Here is an 8,295-nt window from a genome sequence, read left to right on the forward strand (position 1 = left end):
ATAGTTGGATGTGATCTTTGACTATAAAACATTTCTTGCTTTTTAACATGATGAAATACACTTAATAAATAAGATGAAATAGAGATATCTAGTTTAAACAAATTATGATTTTGCCAACTAAAATAGCTAGTGAAATGTTTTAGCTTTTGAGATATTAACTAACTTGAAAAACTCTTCTTCCTACAAGAATGACCACATTAGCACATTTAGAATGGAATAACTTTACACATGAATTAAAATATATTTTCTTTCCATAGTTTCCAAGAAAAAGATAGGTGACCCATCAAAGGAGATGCCTCAAAAAGAGGAGTGACAACTTGAGGTTTTCTGGGTAACATGAATTAGCTGAGGATATTAACTAAGTAGACAATATCGGGATGTGTAACGAATGATATCATAACAATTTATTATATTAGCATATTTCATTTCAAAAATAGCTAGAAAAAGGAGCTAAAACTCATACCCAATGTATCATTTAAGAGAAGTATTAATGGTGGAAATTCATGCATATAGGCTCAATTTATGTAGAGCTCTCTATTCACCATATGAATCTCGGTATTAATAATGCTGATAAAAATAGCCGAAGTTTCATATTAGCAATTATTAAAATTTATTTCCTATTGTATAATATAAATTTGTCTATTTAAGCCTTCGATTTATTATAATTATTATGCTACTATATTGCATTTTAAGAATAATTAAAAAAAAGAAAAAATTATACCTCATGCATCGCTCAAGTTATATGCAAGTATTATGTAAATTTATGCTGGGTCGACTGGGCTTGCAAACTAGTCCTGATTCCTACTTGGGCCAAAAAAGTATGACCTAAGCTCAGCTTCTCCTACAGAACTATTTTGCGCCAACTAACAATACGAGCTGAGCTGAGTGGGCCATGGGCTGGTTTGGTTGCATCCCCAGTGATCCCCTGTACTTCGCATTGTCTTAAGAGTGGGCTATGGGCTGGCCTAGACCGGTCAATATAGCAAGGAGGGGGATTCGAGTACGGCAGTCTCTTGGATTAATGGCACCGAGCTTTTTCAACATCGAATATCAGTCTTCTTTATTCAACCATTTCGGAATTCTCATGCATTCATGTTCTTTAGGAAGTTAATTACATTGCAGATTGGCCGACCAATTTTGCAAGCATTAAACGGGCTAAAAGGATCGGGATTGAAGGATTTCCATGTATTTTGGCGTTCTTCATCAATGCGGATTTAGGGGGCACCTCTATCATCCGCCTGTAATGAGTTATCCTCAATCTCTGTTTACCAAAAAAAATAATAATAACAATTATAGAATGGTCTGGAAGGGGATTGGCTATGAATTCACTCGATAATGTAATCTCCACCCGGTCAACAACTTCCCGCTTTTGTAGGCGTTTCAATAAAATTTTAATAATGGTCTTTCCAACCGAGCCCAACCGAGCCCACTCCCTTTTCCTTTCCAAGATGCAAGCACTCCCACAGCCTTTATGCAACTCCCTCTCCTACAAATCTCTCCAAAGGACTCAGCCTCCCACCCGCTCCCCTCCTACTCTCTTGCCTTTTTTTTTTTTGGTAAAATTACTCTCTCCTTCAGAAGCCCATTAGAGCACTCCAAGCCCTTCTCGGCCATGGCCATGCAAACTCTTCTCTTCGTCGTCTTCTTCATCGCCCTCCTCGTTCAAGGTTTGTTTCTATATCCATCTAAAAGTCTCTAAGCTTTTCTCTTTTTTTCTTTTTTTCATCGTTTAATCTTTGTGAGTAACGACTGCATGTGTTAAAAAAATATATATAACTATATTTCAGGTGGCCACTCAACAACATTCACCTTCAAGAACAGCTGCCGCCAAACGGTGTGGCCTGCCACGCTGACCAACCCCACCGCCCCGGCCCTCTCGAAGACCGGCTTCGAGCTCGCCCCCTCGGCCTCCCTCTCGGTCACCATCCGGCCAAGTGGGCAGGCCGCGTGTGGGCCCGGACACTTTGCTCCACCGCTGCCTCGGGAAAATTCTCATGCGTCGTCGGAGACGACGGCACCGGGCTGGTATCCTGCCTTGGCTCCGGGGGAGCCCCACCCGCCACTCTCGTCGAGTTCACCCTGCAAGGAGACCACGGAAACGATTTCTGTGACATCAGCTGCGTGGATGGCTTCAATTTGCCCGTCTCGGTGGTAGGGCTGTCAACGGGCCGAGCTGCTCGGGCTCGGCTCGGGCCTGGCTCGATAAAAGCCCGGCTCGAGCTCGGCTCGTTAGTTAAACGAGCCCGAGCCCAAAATAAGACCCGTTTAAATCCGAGCCCGAGCCCGAGCAGCTCGCGAGCCCAAACGAGCCTTAACAATTTAATTGGGTCCCAATTAAATTTGGACTCAACCCAATTAAATTTTATTTGGCTTAATCAATTTCAATCCCAATCTGATTGAACCCAGTTGGATTTAGATCAGACCCAACCCGAGCTAACCCAAATCTATTTAATTTCTTTAAATCGGATTGGACTAGTTCGGGTTCGGACTCAACTCGTTAACCCAAATCCAACCCAATCCGTTAAATTCCCTCCACCGCTCGTCCGCTCCACAGTTCTTCTCTTTTCTCGGTTTCTCCACTCTCCAGAACCTTCCAGGCTCCAGCACCACCGACCACACCACCACCAGCGAGGCCCCTCCCCCTCTTTCTTCTCCATTTCCAGTTTCTCCACCAGTGAGGCCCCTCCCCCTCTTTCTTCTAGCGAGGCGACAGAGGACAGTGCTCGCGGCCGAAGTCGGCGGCCGCCGCACGCGACAACAAGGGGGGGAGGAGAGGCCCTCCTCCACCAGCGACACTGTGACAGAGGAGGGGAGGAGAAGCCCTCTTCCACCGGTGACACTGCGATAGAGGAGGGGAGGAGAAGCCCGCGGCCGACGCCCGTGCCGGCGGTGATCGCGGCCGAAATCGGTGTCTTTTCTCTTTTCTTTCCTTCTTTCTTCTCTTCTTCTTTTCTTTCTTTCTTTCTTTGCTTCGTTCTTCTCTGTCTCCGACGATGAACCGAGCTCTGCTTGGGGATGGCCGGATGGGAATGGGGTGAGGCGGGCTCGGGCTCGCTCTCAGGCTCGGGCTTGCTCTCAGGCTCTCGGGCTCTGGCAAACGAGCTTTACCGAGCCCAAGCCCGAGCCGGGCTGTGCCAATCGAGCCTGAGCCCGAGCCCAATACAATGCTCGGTACCGAGCCCGAGCCTGGGATTTTATGAAACGAGCCGAGCCGAGCCTGCGGAGGCTCGGGCTCGGCTCGGCTCGTTAACTGCCCTACTCGGTGGCTCCGCCCTCCGCAGGCTCGGCTCGGCTCGTTAACAGCCCTACTCGGTGGCTCCGCAGGCCGGAGCGATGGGATATTGTAATGCCATCGCCTGCTCGGCTAATATCAATGCGTTGTGCCCGCTGGTGCTGCAGGAGAAGGCGCAGAATGGCAGCGTGGTGGGATGCAAGAGTGCTTGTTTAGCTTTTAATACGGATCAGTACTACTGCAGGGAAGCCTATGGGGGTCCAGACGCATGCGAACCCACGAACTACTCCCAGCTATTCAAGAAAGCATGTCCTCAGGCTTATAGTTATGCCTACGACGATCTTACCAGCACCTTCACTTGTGTGGAGGCTGATTATCTCATTACATTTTGTCCTTGAGATTGGTGACTTAATATATTGAGGAATGCGAGTAGGAATGAAATCGTTGTGAAGCATTGAGAAATAAGAATACAAGAATCAATAATTCAATTATCCAGCTATCCCTTATATACAATCTTTGTCTATTTCATTTTAGAAATGGTCACATGATTTTCGACTTGTGAAAACCCATTAAAGAAATCGAAAAGCTATTTCAATTATGTTCCTCTTTAATCTATCTTCTGATTTATTTAGCTATATTATTAAACATAATATATGTAATTTAAAAATTGAGATTTATTTGTTTATTTAACTACTATAATCTTTCTAATAAATATATTCTAGGTTGATGGAGCGCCTAGGTTTGGTTTGACTATTATAAGATATATGTATTTTATTGGCATTTAATGAAGTTTGGCAAAATAAATTATGCAATTTTATGCTTTCGTTTTATGCCTACAAAGACTCATCCAGTTGGGTTGGCATACAATTGATTAAATATAATGTTCATTTGATCAAAATATTTCTCCTCGTCTGATGTATAATTTGCACCATTTATTTTCTTTCAGTGCAAAGGGCTAGTTTTGTCCATGCAGCATGTTTAATAGTCTTTTTTCTCTTATGATTTTTGGAGATCTTTTCTTACTGCTATATAAAAATCTCAATATTTCTTATACATAAAATTTTCATGTAATTCAAAGAATCACTATATTAAATTTACATTTGAAAAATAACTATAGATTTTTATTTTCTTGCATCCAAAATGTACAATCCTAGAAGAGCCAACAATTGCCGGCCCAACTTATAATGCTATGTTTATTTTTTAATTCTAAAGTTTTACTATATTATGCCTAAGATACATTAATGAGTTGAGCTAGAAATTAACATTATTCCATCATAACATTTTTGTTGTACCATGGGTGATTGGCCTAACTGAGTGGGAAAGAGAACACTCTCAACAAGAGCCAATAGTAAGTTATCGGCTATCCTATAAAACTTTATTTCTCCTATTTCAGCAATAGTTACATGAGCCGGCACTTGTCAAAGCCCATTATTTGAAGGAAATTGATAAATTCTGTTTCAATTCTGTTCTTTTTTAATTAATCTTCAGATTTTTCTATATTGATACATAAATAATATATAAATTGTCCCAAATTTATTTGTTCATTAGTTTTTTATAATCTTTCCAATCAAATAAATTCTTATTTGATAGAGAGCCTACATGTTCGCTTTGACTACTATAAGCTATATATATTTTCAAGGAATTTAATTAAGTTTGGAAAAAAAATAATTATTCAATTATGTGAGTCACATATATTTTCTCAAATTCACATACCATTCATTATGTATCAATGCATATATACTTTACAATTTACATCAATTAGAAATTTTTATTACTTTAAACTATTGTATTTATTGCACATGCATAAGCATGTACATTATAATGTAACTAGTTCTATATAATTTGCTAAATCATCTTTAGATATTTTGATAATTATTTTGATATTTAGATGAATTAAAATAGAATAAGTGAAGTAATGCAATTTTTTCCATTTAATCATCATTTAACCTAATCAAATGTGACTTTAGATTTATATTTTCATATTTTTTTATTGACATATATTTATCATAATACCCTCATAGTTATAGCACCACAAGAATTAAAATTGGCGATAAAGATATTATTTAATAACTAATTACAAATTGAACAACTCTTTACAACTAGCCAAGTTTTTCTAGTTTTAAAGCTTGAGCACCCTTGATTTGTTAGTCACCAGACCAAGGATCTTCTCTAGATTTCTAATCTTAACTAGACAATCCAATTAGAAAGGGGCCTATAAATAATCTGCAACTACTAGCTTTATCTTACATCTAGCAAAATCCATATATAAGATATTATCATTCCTCCTCTACTCTCTCTCTATATATGTATCAAAGCTAGTATGTAGGTGCCCGCACAATAATCACAATAAGGCTGGTTCTAACTAGATGACCAAGGTCTGACTCAAATAATCTAGGCCGTTGTATATAATCTACCCTCTCTAAATTACTTAGTGCCAAAAAATCATGTGATCAGAGATCGTTAGTTTATACATCCTATAGTCAAAAAATATGAATTGTTTATAACATTTAAATTGTTCATTTTGACCAGTGGAGAGATAAACTAGGGATCTCCAAATTACATAATTTTTTGATAGTAAGTATTTAGAGATAATAAATCATATCCAACGACTCAGATTATCAGTATCTTGCTTCTAGTTATCCAAGTAGGACCAACCTTATTTAGGTAGTTGTTTGGATGCCTATATATAAAATCTTCTAAGGCATGTTTGGTTAGAGAGAGTTAGAGTTAGAAATGAAAATAGAAATGAGTAACTCCAATTCCAGCCTTTCGGTTAAAAGAATTCTTATTCCCATTTCGATTCTGGGGAGGGACGAGAATTCTCCATTCCTCTAAAATTCTATCCTTGCTATCCCCTAGTATTCAAATTTTGTTCCGATTCTAATTCGAATTGTGGTCACAAGCCAAACATGTCGGAGAATTTTGCCATTTCGATTTTCATTTCAGTCCATTCCAATTTTTATTCCAGACGCGAACCAAATATGCTCCTAATATGATTGTATATATGTATGTGTATGTTTGTATGCACGCTTATGTATATACATACACGAATGTATATGCTAGATAACCAAATGATCTCAAAAACTTAAGCTTAAAGTAAGTCAGGCTTAAAACATCGACTCACGAGTTATCCACAGCGCACGGAGATTTAAATGGGAACAAAATGACAGCTATGTAATTAGAGAAGAAATTAGCTTAGAGGATTTGTTAGTATCATATTAACTAGCCACTAGACTCTAATAGCTTAAACAAGTAAAGACTGGATTATCGATGCCATCAGGCTTAACAATATCTATGTCTAGATATGCATTCATGTATAAACACTGATGTATACACACTTAAAACTACAAATAGCAGGCCATCTCATGCAAAATAAATAGATAACAAAGGTTTTCCTCTTTTCAACTTTATGTTTAATAAAATATCTAGATTTTTGCATTTCCAATCAACCCAAAATACTTTTTGATGCAACAAGTAACTTAAGCTTTATCCCACTACTTGTGAGGGTTGGGTTTGATTTATGCATGTAAAGGCCTATACCCTTAATTGTGGCAACAAGTTGGCAGGCATAGACCCAAAATGCATAAGTTTCATTACAGAAGACCTGAAAAATTTATAATGGTAGATTACAGATAAAATTTTCAGACGGATCTTGATAGCTTGTTTCTTTATTTGGCCGTATAAGTATAAACACATTAAACAAATGTTGATGCATCTTAACTAAATTAACTAAAATGTCACAAACTCTGCCGCCCATAATTTAATAGCTTTGTAGGATGATTTTTGCTTTCTTCCTCTGTTATTGAGAATTATAGGAGTGACACGAGGAGCATAAGCACACTTTGGGCTGTGAATCAGACCCCTTTAAAATCCATGAGAGGGAGGAGAGAGAATAAGAACTTCTTGAGGGATAATTGGTTTGGATTCAAAAATAGTTTATCTCATTCATTAAATGGCTTAGTTATATAGTATAGATGCATGCTCCCATGTGACATCAATGACGAACAACTCTCAGGATAGTCATCATAACAACTCTCAATTATCCCAAGTTTCTAAGAGTGACTTAACTATAGGCCCATCTACCAATTGGACATTCAAATATTAAAATTCATGGGATAGATTTCATGCATGGGCTCATAACTTGGACTTGTCTTGTATGCTTCTTCTTGGGCGTCTAAGAGATCGTAACAATCAGTAGCCTAATAGCTACATTGGTTTGGGTGAGGATTTTTTTTATGAGTTACTTAGCAATGGGAATAATTTAGTGAAAAGAAAAATGAACTTGACAAATTTAAAATCATAATTATAATTTGTTGTAAATCATGTCCACATTTTTATTTCATAAAACAATTGAAATATGGAAAATATATAAAATTTCTACAAATTTCTCCCTTTTTTTTGGTACATTACAAATTTCTCTTTACTACTATAATTCTTGGAATGAAATTCATTGCTACGCCGAAAAATTCCGATTTAAGATCTTTAAAACTAGGAAGAGGATTACTGCACCTCAAAAATAAGAAGAGGTCCATGTGCATTCCCCCTGCTAATTCTTGGGTACCTTTGATTCACATAAGATGAGGTGTGGTTGTTGTCTTTAGACTAATCCAACTAAAGATATTTTATTATTTGAGTTAACTAATAATTGTGCTTTTATATTTGCTTGATTCATGTCTCTTAAAGGAGTGAACCAGCGCTTGTCTCGGCAGTCACACCTTTCTTTATTTTTGGTAATAAAAAAATTCTGGATCCAATTTTTGGACTGCGCATCTTACAAAATTAAAATTACGATAATTATGAGTGAGTCTTTCTTTTTCTCTTCCTTCAGGAAAAAATTATCTTTTGAAGGACATCGGATGGGGGAGAAGGACATATTCAAGAAGGGAAGATCCGAGGACGTGAAAAAGTTTTAGGCTCCAGTTTCATGCATATGAGTTCCTCCTATACGGCATTAGGGGATTGGTGTCTTCTAACAAAAATGTTGTGATGCAAAACAGCATTAAAGAATCTAAGCAGGTGTTTGTGCACATGAAAATGAGCACCTGAAGCTTTTTGTTTTATTA

General features: G+C 38.1%; 1 pseudogene; it reads left to right on the top strand.

Annotated features, from left to right (window-relative positions):
- The first annotated feature begins 1,612 nt into the window (after window positions 1–1,612).
- On the top strand, window positions 1,613–3,791 carry LOC103715408 (thaumatin-like protein 1b; annotated as a pseudogene).
- The last annotated feature ends 4,504 nt before the right edge of the window (window positions 3,792–8,295 follow it).

The sequence above is a fragment of the Phoenix dactylifera genome, chromosome 6 (genome assembly GCF_051530095.1).
Source record: "Phoenix dactylifera cultivar Ajwa chromosome 6, Ajwa_hap1_PhDact_Kaust_v1.1, whole genome shotgun sequence".
Taxonomy (NCBI): domain Eukaryota; kingdom Viridiplantae; phylum Streptophyta; class Magnoliopsida; order Arecales; family Arecaceae; genus Phoenix; species Phoenix dactylifera.